We start from the raw sequence: 16,004 nt of genomic DNA on the forward strand, positions 1-16,004 counted from the left end.
CACAGATTGCTGGCTTGCTACCTCATACGCAGAATTACAAAATGTTTAGTGTGAAATAACGTATTTAAGCCTCTGCTTTCCAAACTACGGTAGTTTATTTCTCCTGTAAAGCCCATGAAACTATGGAAAACAACTACTTTTTCCACCCTAAAGGATGTATATTAATTACCAATTTAAACATTTAGCCAGAAAACTTACTGCTTCACCTATAACAACTTATTTTTATCAGAAACCAGGAGTTAATGCTATGTCTTTTCATTTCTGTAGTAGCCATCAGTAGGTGAGCACGAGGGCCCCTCTGCTTGAGCTGCGCACATCGCTGCTGCCGTGAGAAGGAGCCAGCGACTGAAAGACCTTCTAGCTGGTAAAGAAAAATCCATCAAACACTCCTTCCATATCTTGGATTTACCTAACTGAGGAATAACTCTCTCGCAGGGACAGGGGGAACAGCACAAATTTCATTGAAATGTCTGACTGAACCCGTTCAGGTGTTTTAGGAAAAAATAAAACAAGCCCCGATAAATGTTAGGGCGCAGCCATCACAGAGGGCAGGGTCTGAGATGCCAACAGCATCACGTCCAGGGCCACCAGCCTGGCAGGTGGCACTGCGTGGTGACAGGGGTCTGGGTGTGCTGGGCAGCACAGTGCAAGGAAAAGGGAGCTAGGGAGAGGGTGTGTGTCTGAAAAATACGTTTTATTTCTGAGCAGGACTGTCACTTCAGTAAACAGCATTTTCACTTAACAGCTCATCAGAAAAGATTGCCTTTTACATTTTTGAGACTCTGCACTGAAAGGCAGATCCAGGATTTGGGGCTTGCTTTTTGTATTTTTAATTAAAACGAGGAAGACGCACCACGGAACAGCTGGTACCTTTGGGCTGGTGGGCGCTCAGCTGGGCTGACAGAAATTCGCCTGCACATCCCTGCTTTGATCTCCACAGCAGACAGTCTTGCAGCTGCAGTCTTCCATATCCCAGCTGATGTTCTAGCAGAGGTTTTGGCTGCCCCGGTTGTCAGTGCTGCTGTCACCTCCCGGCTCCCCGGAGTTACACCCTGGGTACAAGAAAATCTCCCATGAAAAGTTTCACCAACGTTCATATGAGAAAACAATATTTTCCATTTGGGAAATGAAGAAACGGAGGAAAAATGGGTTTAGAATTTCCTGAGCAGCTTGTTTAGCTGCCTTGGACACATCCGAGAGCAGACCTCCTCCCTTTGCCCACTGTGTTATCGGATGCACCTACAGAAAGGTGCTGCTGCCGTGTGTGTGCGGAGAGGCTTGGCCGAGCTTGGGAACACCCGTGGGTGCGAGGGCACATCTCATCGAATGCATGTGCCTGCCAGCCCCTGCCTGGAGTGCCTGCTTTCATAAGCACAAGTGAGAGATTGGGAAATCTGCTGTGATTCATAGGAATCGCTTCAGTCCCCACTCCCACCTCCAGCACAGCACCCACGAGTGCCCAGGAGCTGCCAGACACACACGGAGCGAGCACCACGCCTGCCTCCAGCTCAACATTAAGCATCGGCTGCTAAGACACACCCGGAATATTTAAAACTTGATGCCACAAATTATTTCGTCTTATCTGAAAAAAATTCTGGAAATGCTTATTACCGAAAATTAGTCGGGGTGACTTCATCGGCTCGGCTGAACAAACCGGTGCCGTGGCGTTGTGCCGTCCGTGCCGGGTGCGGTGCTGGCAGGTCCTGGCTGAGCTTTAACACTGCCTTGTCAGCCTGGAAACTGGGATGTACGTTATTTTGGCCCAGGATAAACTATCTTTGCTTCTGCAGCACTGAGCCACGCTGGCCTCTGGGTCTTAGCTGAGACTTCTAGATGCTTCTAAAAAATTTGAAGCTATTACCTTTTAAAAATGCTTGTAAAAAAGAGGGAGCAAGAAGAAACTTATTTCCTGCTTTCTCCTCAAACTGCCAAGGTTTATTTTTTTTAAACTGCATCTTTTTGGTCAGTTTTCTTCTGGAGCCTTTCATACAACAAAGGTACACACCAGTTTAAAAGTCAGGACAGATATTTTGTACTTACACAGCAATAATAATTTAAAAAACACTAGTTAAAGTTCTAAAATCCAAGCTACCTTTAACAAAATAAAAATTAATCTCAAAAATATTTTTATGCACGAGTTGATTGCTCTTCCCAGCCTGGAATTATTTTGCAAACAAATCTCAATTAGGGAGTGAATTTTTCAATGTTTTTTCCCTATGAAAAAAGATATTGTGATTTTTCAAGGTATTTTGATATTTTTCTTACTTGGACAATTCTGATTAGTCACATTAGTCCCACTGTAGATTCCACCCCCCCCCTTTCTAAAATAGGAGACCATTGTTTTGAGTGATTCCTTTTGTATAATTCGTAAAGTAGAAATCAAAACATTGAGCATTACAAAACAAAACAGATGAAAATACTTTCAGTTTTGCTCATGTTCCTGCCAACTATTTTCCTTTTTTTTAAAAAAAAAAAAAAAAAAAAAAGACAACACACACAACAGCTCCTTCTCAGCCCGTACACGACTGTATTATTTTACTCCTTTAAAGGGGAAAGGAGAGCTGAGGATTAGCTCTCAGCTGGCCAGAACAGCCAGCACCTAAGAAATGGCAAGGACTGGTTTTAAGCCTCTAAGCCAGCTTCTAATACTATTTTTCCCCCAAAAAACCCCAATAAGAGTATACTGTGATAAAGATAGAAACTTTTAAGACATCTTTAAATAGGTATTTTGAACAAGACACCAAAGATCAGCCATATTATGAAGAGCTGAATAGTGTGAACACCATTTGTTTGCCCTGGACACGAGCCTCTGTTCTTCAGATCTGTTCCCACACTGTCCCTTCCTTAGGGCTGGACCATCAAAATGAGGGATGCCATGCTTCAAAAGCCAAGGGTGACCTTTCCAGCAGCCCTTTACGTCCTCTGCATCAATACCTGTGCACCTGAACTTTCTCTCTTTGGGAAACAGTGATAGCTTGTGCAGGAATCAGCCCGGCAGAAACTGTCCTCAGGCTTTGGCACTGCCGTCCGGTGCTGCTGCTCACTGTAAAAGAGAAATAGCAGCATCCCAAAGTGATTCCATGGAGCTTCCAAAACCACCTGTGAGTAACAGCTCTGCTTGGGGCAGAAACTCTTGGGATTTTTCCTCCTTGTTTTCCCTTCTTTTTTTTTTCTCTTTTTTCATTTTTTTTTTTCCACTCCAGGCTGCATTTAGTCCTTTCTTTGCCTGGGAGGTTTTCATTTTCACCAAGTCCTGAAGATGATGATGTTCTGGGGACGCTCAGAACCACCAGCGATGTTGCCTCACCGGCTGCTCCATCAGGGTCTGTATCAGCTCCAGACCACTGGTCCAGCTGAAGCTGTCATCTGCTTTGCCTCCAAGATGCTGCCAGTCTAGAGGTGAGCGAGGCGCATGCCTGGCTCTGAGAATTCCTCTTAAATATTCAGAGCGTGAATGCTCACAAAAATCAGAGCTTACATAAGGTCTTGAAATCTGGGGTGTACCAAAAAGTAACAAATAAGGGGTCACAGGGCTGAGACGGGCTCTTTCTGCTGGAGTCTTGTGGGAAGCTGCTTTACTCCAACCCCAATTCCATCCCTGATTCCTCTTTGGGAAGTTTTGGGAAGTTTAACCTACAAACTCAGGGCTGGGTGGGCACTCGGGGGATGGGAGCGTTATGGTGGCCACCGCTCCGGCTTGCACTGTCTCAGGTGTGCGTGAAATGACGTGGGATGTTGTGCTTCATGCGACACTGGCCCGAGTTAACCCATAGCCCTATTTTCCATCTGTAACCATGGCAACCCTAGTTATCTTGCAGAGGTGCCTGTCACCCTGTGGTAGTAACACCTTGCTTGTCACAGCCGAACCTACAGTCCCACCACTGGGATTGTCCACGTGCGCATCCCCGTTGCCTGAAAGCGCAAAAAACCCCCACCCAAAAGCGAGGTGGTGGTTGCGGGATCACCACTTCTGGTGCAATTCTGGCAGAGGCCGAGTGGGAGGTGGGGAGGAGGCAGAGGAAGAGCAGGAGTGCCGGAGCAGTTCAGGCACAGTCCTGGCTCTCAGCAGTACGATCAGCTCCTTGGCAACGGGAGAACGGTGGATGGGACACAAACCCAGCAGCTCCAGGAGATGGGAGCACCACCGCTAACACAGCTCATCTAATTTTGCCGTGGAGCACTTGACGAGAGAATGAAGGAACAGCTGCAAACAGCCTCCCACTGAGTGCGTTGCACAGCAGCATGAGGTCCTTTGACGGCCGTTTTTACGAAATATTTTTTGTACGACAGCGTTCAGTTTAATTGTATCCAAGAAAAAGAAAGTTGACTGTACGGACCCTCTGCCTACGTGGGAATTCTCTCGTACGGAGAGGGAGGACGGCTGGTGCCATGAGAGGAAAGAACAAATGCCTCGGACATTTACACAGTCTTGCAGGATTTCACAGTTGCCACTCTTCAGGAGGTGCCATGGCATCACGAGTGGATCGTAACCTCTGCTGTTCCTCAGGAGAGGAACAGGCCTTCCAATATCCTGAAACCTAAATTGTTAGGAAGGTTTTACAAGACTTTGCTGGCTTTTTTTTTCACAAGCCTTCGCTGCGCTTGTACACGAAACTAGCAGCACTGAGAAACTAAAGAGCGAGATCAAAATCCAAGAGATGCAACAGATTCTCATAAAGTCTTTAAAACCAAGATAAGGGGAAGAGATGAATATATCTTAAATAATGAAAAAGACATAGATTCTAAAATTATTATTGAATGGATTCTTTGTAGAAGAAAAGTAATTTCTATGCAGTCAGTGACTGTCCTACACCGTAACTATGATATTCCTGGTTGCACGGAGGCACCAAGACTTCAATTCCAATTAGTTTTGCATCGAGTGTGTCATCTCACACACGAAGGAGGACAGAAAACACATCTATAATCTTTTGTAAACCTACAAACGTGGTTTCCACACTCATTTTGGTATTGCACAACAGTACTAAAGGGGTTAGTTTCATCTCTGAGGCAAAGAATTGCATAGAAGAGTAAAGGCTGGTGTAAGTGAGCTAGCGAGAATTATCCACATGTGAACAGGGTTGCCCAGGAGATGTGATGGGCACCAGTGATGGGCTGTGAACCGTCAGGGACCAGCAGCCAAAGCAAGCAGAGCATGGGGGAACAGGGTGTGAGTGAGGAGCAAAAAGGATGTTGGTGGATGGTGGTAATTCTGCTTCCCCGTGCAAAGACACAAAGAATTGTCTGGGTTTGGGATGGGAAGGGAAGCGGTGATTCCAACAGCAGCATGTGCATTAAACTTGTTACTCTGTGTTTGTTTTCCTACAGTCCCCAACCGACTATAACCCAGGAACAGAGCTTTTCTCCTCTTGAAAATGCTGTCTGGCGTTTCTGCCCATATCTGTAGGATGTTCGGCTTTTGAAGAGATACGTCCATGGCAGGGTAAAAGATCCAGGATACTGATTCAGGAGTCTGTGGAATGGGAGTTTGTGCAGGGAAGTGTCTTCTGGCATTTAGGGTACCCCATTTCAATCATCGATAGGGTGGGCTCAGGGGGAATACAGGGAAGCAAACTGGATATGACGGGTGAAAATAAGGCCACCAGATGTGCACTTGAATGAGCCAAGAATGACTGAGACGTAAATCCCGATCTTCCCTCTGACACCATGCTCTTTCATCAGGGCTACCTCCTGGGAGCTCCGGCATCCTGGGGGTTTGCTTTTCAGCCTCTCTCTTTAGCATTTCCCTCTGTGAGATGTAACAGAAGCTTTCTGTAACGTCTTTTTGGAGATCTGCAGCTCCTTTGCTGGAGATGGAGCATTTCTGCGCCTCTCCACTGCAGCTACAGGTGAGACGTGTATAAGGGTGGAGGGTGAGCACAGCCTCGACACCAAACCCGCCACCCCTGGGGATGAAATCTGGGTTGGGTAAAGCCATTCCAGCCTTGAAATGCTGAGGTTAAAATGAGCTTGTCCAAGATGACAGCTGCCTTGGGAGGACAGTTCACTGCCTGCACCAAACTTTGAGTACAGATGAAAACTGCAGCGCTTGATGCCCAAATGTACATGGCCCAAAATGGGCCAGGGTGCTGGGAGTTTCTTGAGCATTCAACCTGTTTGCAGACACTGTGGAAAATGAGTACATAGTGAGCTGGCAATGGAGATGATAGAAAATCAGCGAGGCACATCCATGGTAAAACAGTGAGGAGTAAAGGAATGATCTCATGATGTGCAGTGGCTGGGGAAAAATTACCTGATTAAATTTAGATTTTGTTCAAAGTGATAGGTTAAAAAAAAACCCTAACACAACCCTAAACGCACATATTCAAGTGATGGTGTTACTCAGAAGTTTGCGGAGAGCTGGCTGCAGGGTGTGGGAAGGACCGTAGCTACCTGCCATGCCTGGGTGCCCTTCCCTGGGTGCTCCCCACGGGTGCCATGAAAGGCTGGCTCCTGGCATGATGGATTTGTGCAGTCTCAGCAGGGCAGGACTAATTCTTATATTTGCATCATTCCATTGACGTGACGAACTGTACTGAGCAGGCAGCGTGACGCTCCATGGTCACAGAACACTGTGAAACTGTAGGATGCCAGGTAAACACACCAGAGAGACGTTTTATACTGTATGTGAACAGTTCCTACTCATGTCACAGCCCAGTATAGCCAGCACTGAAAACCACACCATTAAAACATGTTGCAAGGGTGCGAAGCCTACGTGATTCCTTCTATCTGTGCATTATGGAAATGGCCGGCTGACTGGTATGCTGTGGAAGGGCCACCACATGAAAGTGGGGCCAGGTGAGAAAGTATAGCACCATAAAAGAAATGCAAAGTCACAGTTTAAAGGCAGATATTTCTTTCCCAGGATACGAATGTAATTCCTACAGCAAAAAGAACAAAAGCTTCCTTCTGTAAACCTGTTTCACAGAGACCACGAGATGGGGAAATCTATCACGCTTAGGTAACACTGGGAAGGAGCTACTCTGGGTGGCCCAGCGTTAATGTCCTGGTGAGCTTCGAGGCTGGAGATTTAGTCAGGCAATGACCGGACAGAATGGCAGTGATGGAAACTGTGAAAGCCCACAAACCTTACAGCTTCGGACCCTCGCAAAGAACGAGAGACAGAGATTGTGTTATTAAGACCACACAGGTTTGTTTGAGAAGGACCTACTGCCTTCTAATAGCCTGGGGGAAAAAAAAAAAAAACCCAACCAAAAAACGACTTTCCATCTCCATGGTAAGCCCTTCCTCCAAAGCACTTTTAATGCAATTTGTTTCCTGTTCCTCTGTTTCTCTGATGGTTTTAGAACAGTTGAGGCTGAAGTGCTGGTAACACCTACAGCAGGACCGTGGATGAGAACCCACGTCTTTGCCTTTGACAGCAAGGGATAGGAGCTTCTGTCCCCTCCAAGGGGATAACCCACGTTACCATCGCTAAACTGAATATATGTGCGGAATGATTACTGCCGGCAGAAAAAAAGTCACAGGCAAAGTATCTGCAGAAGACAGAAAGAGAGGACCAGCACCGCTCCAGCCTCTCTCCTTGCAGGAGCTGGTACACAAGTCACTTCTGGCAGAGCTTCCATCTCGGGATGGATCCCTCTGTCGTGCAAAGGGCCTTGGCTTGTGATGGTAATTTTATCGTGGGTAACTACCCGTGCTGGCCTTTGCTGCCCTTAGCATTAACACACCCTTCCGTGTTACTTGCCTTGCCTGCTCGTCTCAGAGGGCAGGCGGGGTGAGGGCTCAGCAGGGCCAGCCAGGGCAATGCCGGCTTGTAAAACCCTGCTCCAGGCTGACAGAGCGATACTAAGAAAGGGAATTATCCTGAGCACAAATTCTCAAAAGGACCGTGAACGCGGCCGCAGGACACTTCGTTAGCAACTGATAATGTAGGTAAGAAGTATTTTGTCAAACAGGCGGTGTATGAGAACACGTCTGGGCAAAAGAAATTTAAACCTGTTAAGAATTAAAGTTGCAAAATTAAACCCTTGTTCGTATAACAACTGGGTCACTGCTGCAGGACACGGGGGGTTGCAGCGCAGAGGGTCGCACAGGGCACCGAGTGTCCCGCAGCAGCCGACTCCAGCCCGCTACCGCTTGCCATGGGAGCTCTCAGCTGCTCCCAGTCTCTCCCGGGGCTCCCCCTCTTCATGTCCCGACCTGACCCACCTCTCAGCCAGCACCGCAACGTCTTTTCCAACGACCCGGTGAGGTCCCGTCCGCCGGCCGGGCTCTGTGCATGCCCCACGCAGCGGAGATGCTCGTGGGCAGCCAGTGCCCTTCGCCTCTGCAGGGAGGGGGATCCTGGCACCTGAAAGCAAACAGCTGCTTTGAGACTTCACCCTGAAATGCAGATCCTCGTCCTTGCAGCTCACTGAAACCCCCCCGGGGGTGGATGGGGTGGGGAAGCAGGAGTGTTGATGCTGGCTGCTAGGTAAGTGCATTAAATTAAGTCCATCGGCAGCACCTTTTCCAAAACTCCTTCCTTTGCACTGCACTGCCCTGGGACACTGCACACAGCCAGTCTGCAGGCCATCAGTTGGATTTGTGGATTTAAAGAATGATGTAACCTGTATTTTTTTTTTCTTTTTGAAATTAGGAATTAAACTGATAATGAAGACGGGAAGTCTGCAGTCGCTACAGAAAACAGGTGAATATCCTTGCTGCTTTAGCTTGGCTGATCACAAATAACAGCACAGCAAACTACAAGTAAGATTTTAAATTGGTTTTTAAATGCAAAATATAGAAAATAACTTTAGGGAGTTTCCCTGCTGTGGAGTATCTTTAAAAAGCCTTTAGAAAGCTTTTTGCCACATTACTAAACACACCTTTATTTGTTATTTTTTAAGAAAAGAGCATAAATGAACTTAATACAAACCAAATATTTAACCAAATAGCAATTAACTAACAATGATGAATGGTAAACAGTCCTGGTCCCACGCTAAACCAGGACTTTAAAGCTCGTTTATCTAAGCTAAAGCTGCTCAAGGGGAAAAGTAAGTTTATTGAGTAAACTTTGTCTCAGCCACCTTGCCATTAAAACAGTCTACAGACAGAAACTACAGCATATATTCTGAGAGAGGGAAAAAAAAAAAAGAGCAAGAACGTAACAATCCATCGCGTGGAAGTTACAGTGCTATATGGAGCAATTGTCTCTAAACATAAAAGCAGAGAAAAGACGCGGCTGTGAAGCAGCCACTTCCAACCCCCGTGGCCTTGTGTTCCCGCAGAAATGAGAGACTCCTGAAATCCCACCCGCTATTCCCATTTGGCCTAGGACAGGCATTCCCACTTATCCACTGGGAAGGAGGGAGCCTGGGCAGAGTTGCTCCAGATTTTTCCCATGTGGAGCGCTTTGTTCAAGCGTAACAGAATTGGCTGCTTCTTCTTCTCTTTATTATTACTATTATTATTACCACTATTATTATTACAATTATTACTGTTATTACTGTTACTGTTATTGTCATCATTACCATGATGATGATGATATATTCTTATTAGGATATATTTTATTATATTATTGTTACAGATTTTATTACATTATGACGTATTTTATGATGATTTTATGATGTTTAATAATGCCTTTATGATGATTTTATGATTTTTATTATCATTATTGATAATAATAATTATTATTTTATTATTTATGTATTTATTTTAAATCATCCGCAGCACTCTGGGGGAACAGAGCAGCCCTGGGAGAGGGGGGTCGTGCTGAAGCCACCAGCCCCTGCCCCAGCCCCTCCCCAAGCCAGGGTGCCGGTGGCTGGGGGAGCCTGCGGTCCCCTGCCCGTCCCTGCCCGTCCCCTGTCCCTGTCCACCCCCTGTCCCTGCCCGTCCCCTGCCCGTCCCCTGTCCCTGCCCGTCCCTGTCCCTGCCCGCCCCAGCCCCCCGGGACCCGCCGCCCGGCGCGGAGCGGGCAGCGCGCGGTGCGCAGGGGGCACGCGGCCGGCCCCGCCCCCCGCCGTACCTGCCCGGCGCGCAGATCCCCGCGGCTCCCGGCGGAGGCGGCCCGGCCCGGCGCAGCGCCGCGCAGCCAAGGTCACCCCGCGCTGCCTACAGCTCCCAGGAGGCAGCGTGGCCCCGCGGGGGGGGGGTGCGGCCGAGGGGCGAGGGGTTCGCTCCGGGCACCCCCCAACCCCCACGGTGCCTTTTCCCGGCAACGTCCTCTTCTTTCCCCTCGGCCCTGGGCTGTCCCGACCCAGGGAATTGTGGAAAAATCTTTTAAAATCCTGCACGGGAGAGACAGATCTGTTTCGTGGTTTTCTTCAGTGAAAAAGCAGCAGGAGGAGCAAGTACTTTCTGAAGGTTGATGTTCAGACGCTACGCGTTCCTTCCAGGGCCGCAGCCCCTACGCAGCTCCGTGGCCTCCTTCCAGCCCCCCCAGTCATTCCTGGGTACCATTCCCACTCCCTCTCACGAAGCAGGGGAATAATCACCCCCATTTAGCGGACGGAAGCTGGGTGCAGCACAGCTGGACTGATTTGCTGACAGGCACATAAGAAAATTGCGCTAGTCAACCATTCAGTGAGGCCGTCCTTGTAACCGCATCATTTCCCGGTGTGATCCCAAACACGGAGGGGACTCCCCGGGTAGGGCTTGACCTCCACAGAGCGTGCAGCTGACCCCTCCAGCACCCACACCCCCATGGCAGGTGGCTCAGCCAGGCTGTGTCCTCGCTGTGGGGCTCCACGGGGCACAAACCCACAGCTCTGGTCCCAGTGACACCTCCCGCCCGGGGGTGCCGAATGCTGCCGGAGCCAGGATGAGCAGGTATGAAGTGGGGGGGACACGAGAGGTCTCGGGGGGGCCCTGAGGGATGCTCAGCTGCGTGGGGATGCTGCACAGACGCCCGCTCCAGCACGCACTGCTGCAGCCCAGTGCTGCTTCGCCTTGCGACCCATGCCGAGGCCAGCAGCTCTCTCTGCAGCCCAGTGGAAATTCCCCAGCGGTGCCAGCACTTGTGGCCTCCAGAGACCAGCAACCCTCGCTGGACCCAGCCAGGAGCTGGGGTGCTGCCATCTCGGCGCAGCACTCCCACCGCCTCGAGCCTCCTGGGCTCCGCGCAAGGATAATCTGGAGCAGCGAGGCTGGTGGGCGCTGTGCGGGGGCTGCACCTGCTCCCCCTCCACCCCCTGCCCTCGCCTCGTCGGCTGCGCCATCCCCTGCGTGTTTTTTCAGGCTCCCCTGCCCTCATTTGAATGGGCCCTGCCTGCCCAGCCTCATAATCTGCCACTAAGTGGGACTGCCGATGAACACTGTGATAAATTTAGAAAGAAATCTTTGTGTGGGTCAGAGGAAAAACACGGCGGCCTGGGGAATCCGAGCTGCAGCGAAGCGGCACAGCTCCGTTTGATTTCCCTCTGCTCTCTGCCTGCGAAGCGGGATTTCACGCCGCGTTTCTTACGGCTAAAAGCAAGAGGGATCCAGAGAGTTTATAGGTGGTCCCCGCTGCTGCTGGAGTTTGTAAGCCAAGGGTGCCTTCATATAAAAATAATCTGTTTTAACAGATATTAGCGAAAAAGGAGCGGGGAGGATCGGAGCGTGCGAGCAGCTGAGCCGCCCCGGCGCAGCACGACCTGACATTTCAGCTGGAGCCTCTTAAAGAGCAAGTTTACCTTCCCCCAGGACTTGTTTATATGCAGAAGTAGAGATGGCAGTTTTACTTAATTCCACTTTCAGGCTCGTCAGGCTCCCGACTGCCACACCACAGCGATATTGTTCCTCTGCAATTGCTTGTGTTGACCTGTTAAATTGTTTTTAAATGACAACAACAAAAATAGTAGCATTAGTGGTGCAAAATCCCCCATGAAATCACAAATCCAGCACCACTTTCCTTACTGAAAGTCCAAATGCTGTTGAGAACTGTTTTGTCATTTGTTGGTAAATCACATTGTACCAGTGCAAGAAAAGGGAAAGAATTTTCTGAATGTATTTCCTTTAATAAGCTATTAAGACCTTGTACTGCAAATTAAACTATTAATTAGATGTCTTATCATTCCTAAACACGTTAGCATGTTGCCAAAGCAGCAATAAGCCTCTGGGGCAGGCACAAGATAAGAAAAGAAGGAAGATGCAAACACAAAGATGAAAAAAATAAAGCTAAAGGGTCACAAGAACCAGAAATAGCAAATAAATAGCCAAGGGTCAGTGGAGTATTTTTTTATTTACAAGAATAAAATAAATATGTAACTTAAAAATAAATTTCCAAGGTGGAGGCCCTTGGGACATCTATGTCTTATGCAAGACAAAAAGCGATGTAACTGTTTTCAGACCTTTATTTTCTACAGTGAGTGAAAAACTGGAACTAACCTCCTTTCCCCCCAACAAGATGACTTTCCATTAGAAACATAACAGAAAAATTGTTCAAACTTGTGTTTTTTTTCTCCAGAAGAAAAATGCAAACAATTTTCAATAGGAAAATATAACCCTGATGCAATTCCACACTGACTCCACAGCTGTCCCTTCCGAACCAACCCTCCCCCCAGAAACAGCATCCCAGGCTCACCCATTCTTGTCTCTCCTGTTTTTTTAAGGTTAAAAAAGAAAAATGTCGAGCCTCACAGCACTCGGCACACTTCCCTTGCGCACTGTGAAGGTGGTTCCTCCTGCCCTCATGGGTCCTTTCGAAATGAGAAGGTGAGCCTGCGAGCATGGGACCAGCTCTGTGCCTCAGCCTGAAGGTCCTTCTCACACGGCGGGTCGTGTCTGAGACCCGAGTCCTGGCTCACACTAATCTATGTTCATCTCTGGCTCCATCTCAGGGTTTGCAACATGAGCATATTAAAATGTTTTTAGAGCCCAATTCTTCAGCATTTGCCTCTGACAGCTTATCTCAGGGGATAGATAATCTCATTTATGTCTGTTACTGCAAATCAAAACACCAGCAAATTAAATGGATCTGAAGGCTAAGATTAAAGACTTAGAATTAAAACACCTGTGAAGTGCCTCTAATGCAAATAGTTGTAAATACCATTTTTTCTGAGGGATGGAAAAGCCCTACCCAAATGCTGTTCGCTTTACCTTGAAAGCAAAGGCGGAAATATCACATCGGTGCAGACATCATATACGTGGGCTTTATGTGATGCTGGTTTCTGTTCTATGGTTAGGAAAGGAAATGAGCTTGAACACCCTTGGCCAACGCCGGGAGACGTCTTTATGGCCATCTGATGATGGGTGAGCTTTCGGCTGACTCAGAACTGGTACAGCACACGAATTCCACGGGACGGGCTGGAGGAAGCTGTGGGCGCTGCCGGTTCCCAGGCTGCCGTCACAGGGATGTGCCCTGGCTCCACCGACGATGCTTCGCCAGCTTCTCCATCCGTAAGCGTAACGCAGGCCGTTGGCAGAGCCGGCTGGGCTTCCGTGGTCCCTGCGCCCGGATCGCAAAACCTGCCGGGCCTTGCAAGCAGATGGTGCAGTAAGTATTGTAGAACTCCCACACAACTTTTGCAGGATCAGGCATTGAACAAGCAGACGGGAACTGGATTGATGGGAAATTCACTTTAGAAATTTCATTTTAAATGTTCCCCATTCCTAGAATATGAGCTTCAAAGCCCACTGGATGTTTTACTTCTTCCATAGTTTCATAATGTTATTATTTTAGCCCCTTGGCTGTCCTGCCGGTGCCCCAAGTTGCAGCAGCGGAGCAGAACCCTTCTTCAGGTGCTGCTTCTGACTGAGCACCCGAACCTAAGTACCAGCTGCCCTCTAGAGCAAAGTATTCAATGTTTTAGCAAAGCACAGCCAGCAGATAGCAGCATTGTTATATAGAATATACCCTAGGCTCTTTCTGCTGCGGTTTCAAAGTCCTGCAGAACCCTTGGTGCGTCTAAGTCTGAGGCCGTGACTCCCCCTCCACTGAGCTCCTGCTCACCTGGGCTGCAGCCTGTGCTGCGGAGGCGAACATTTACCTGTTACGCTTCAAAAGAAGCCGTAATCTCTAAGAGAAACTGCTTTGAACAAAATTTCACAGGGGGTGAGGATTTGAGAGTGAGACCAGGCACACAAAGATCTACCCTTAAACTGATATTTTAGCATGTCGGGCATCGGGGCAGCTCTTCCCAGCGCTAAATCAATGAAAAAGAAATGAGCAAGCAGCAAACAGAGAAAGGAGATACTTTTCTCTGACCTGGGTCATGCTGTTTTGCTGTGAAGGGCTTGTGATATTGCAGTTTTCTCACCTGGGAGGGTTGTGCTGTTTTTATTGTCAAAGGGATGGAAGATCCACTGAGGGACATAATAAGACAATAAAAACTTGTTTGCTCTTGATAAATCTGATTGATTTCAGCAATGCACAGAACCAGCCACCTTCAACTCACAGTAGCATTTTATGGCAGTTCTGATACGAAGGTATTCCTTCTTTTCTGAAAAAGTCTTTGATTTCAACCTGCAGAAAGATTCGGGGCTGCCTGGGTGGGTGTCAGGGCTTCTGCTTGTGTTTCAGGCTGGGACATGGACATGTCATTTCATGGCTGTGTCACATTGATATTTTTATTTAACCCCTTGTATATGTAAGTGCCACCATTCTTCCTCAGAGGATGCTTTCATGCCGATGATTTTCATCAGGGCATTTCACGCCAATATAAGGGTCCCCACCAACTGAATAGACTATGGATGCACTGTATACGTGGCATCACAAACCAGGCAAGAGCACCTGCATCAACCTTGAGCCAGGTTTATGTGAAAGCAGGTCAGTTGGAAGATGGGATGGATTTAGCCCCCTTAAAAGCCCCTAGAAGTGGCCCAAAAGCAGCTGTGAGCCCGCAGGCAGCATGGGATGGCGAGAGGAGGGGGCTGCCTGGCAGGCGGTGGGGCCAGCAAGGAAGGAATGCAGGGAGTTTGATGAAGGAATGCAAGGAGTGTGATAAGGAAGAAATAATAATAATAACCTTTTCAGCTGGGCCAGAGCTGAGCCTGCCTGTGTTTACAGGCTTCCTGAGCTGGAAATGCAGCCTTTTCCGCTGGCTCAGCACCGTCCCTGCTTGGCCACCGCTGCTCTCGGCGTTTCCTTCAATCTGGATGTTTCAGAGAAAGCTTTTGTTTTGCCAGAGCAGTTGACTGTAACTTTATTGTCTGCTGGGCTGTAGGGCATACCCTCAGCTATGAAAAATGCACCTGACGTTTGATTAGATCTCCTACTTTGGTACAGTAAGCAGTGCTGATTAAATAAACAATCTCCAAAAAACAACAACAAAAAAAGCCAACCTGAGCTCCCTCTCCTACCCCACAGTGCAAACCAAGCCTCTGGGAGTGCTTTCTCCGTGTTCCACTGCAGCCAGGGCTCTTGGGAAAGAAAGTAATTTCATTTCCCAGTGCCCGTTCCCTTGCAGCCAGGCTTTCGGAGGTCAGATTCCCCCAAACTGCAACAGAATAGGCAGTGGGGATCCCTGTTCAGTACCCCACAAGCGGTACCCGGTGTGTCTCTGTCTGGGAAACAAGCACTAGGAAGGGTCGGGCATCCCAGAGAGGAGGGGCCGGGTCAGTAAAGATACCCAGCTCCAAACCTCCTGCTCTCAGTGGAGCTCGAGCATCTCCACAAGAGCAGGCACTACAGGACTGCCATGCATCGCCCTACAAATTATTTGAGGCAGGAACCGTTGCTGGTTATTGCATAGTGAGGAAGCCTTCATCTTCATCCTCGTACACGTGTGCACACACACCCCCCCTCTGCTGTCAGGTCAGACCCCTGCAGGTCACTCCTAGAGGCTAAAGCCTTGTTTATTTTTCCAGGAATTATCTGGACATCTTAAACATCAGAAAATCAAACAATTGCGGTTTTATAGTGGGCTGTACGTCACTTGTCCTGCAAACGTGTTTGTTGAAAGACAGGGAATAATGTGCGCAGAACAAGCTACAGCCTTTAGTCATCGTATTTCTGCTGGGAAACAACCTCTCTGCGAGGCGTTGTCCTCTCATCGCGCTGGCACACGGCACAGCCAGAGCCAGTGTCCCGGTGGGATAAACACGCTGTTGTTCCAAGGACACAACGAAGAAGCTGATTT

At 48.5% G+C, this 16,004-nt stretch overlaps 3 long non-coding RNA genes across 12 annotated transcripts in view; 2 read left to right on the forward strand and 1 right to left on the reverse strand.

Annotated features, from left to right (window-relative positions):
* Positions 1-8,152, forward strand: part of LOC114014193 (uncharacterized) — a 25,961-nt gene extending 17,809 nt beyond the window's left edge. For 6 of the 10 annotated variants that reach the window (XR_008749994.1, XR_008750001.1, XR_008749996.1 and 3 more), the window contains 3 exons: positions 268-3,101; positions 3,204-3,399; positions 5,326-6,706. This is a non-coding gene — a long non-coding RNA (uncharacterized LOC114014193). Of the gene's footprint in view, positions 1-267; positions 3,102-3,203; positions 3,400-5,325 lie in introns of all 10 variants that reach the window. The other 4 variants (XR_008749999.1, XR_008750003.1, XR_008750004.1 and 1 more) reach the window with 3 other exon arrangements.
* On the reverse strand, positions 920-10,009 carry LOC114014194 (uncharacterized). Its single transcript, XR_008750005.1, has 3 exons — positions 9,971-10,009; positions 8,170-8,311; positions 920-1,052 (listed from the first exon to the last, which is right to left on the reverse strand). It is a non-coding gene; the product is annotated as an uncharacterized LOC114014194 (long non-coding RNA).
* Positions 10,010-10,656: 647 nt separating this feature from the next.
* On the forward strand, positions 10,657-12,805 carry LOC129785772 (uncharacterized). The gene is made up of 2 exons (XR_008750007.1): positions 10,657-10,773; positions 12,537-12,805. It is a non-coding gene; the product is annotated as an uncharacterized LOC129785772 (long non-coding RNA).
* The last annotated feature ends 3,199 nt before the right edge of the window (positions 12,806-16,004 follow it).

This window comes from Falco peregrinus, chromosome 16 (genome assembly GCF_023634155.1).
Source record: "Falco peregrinus isolate bFalPer1 chromosome 16, bFalPer1.pri, whole genome shotgun sequence".
Classification (NCBI taxonomy): Eukaryota; Metazoa; Chordata; class Aves; order Falconiformes; family Falconidae; genus Falco; species Falco peregrinus.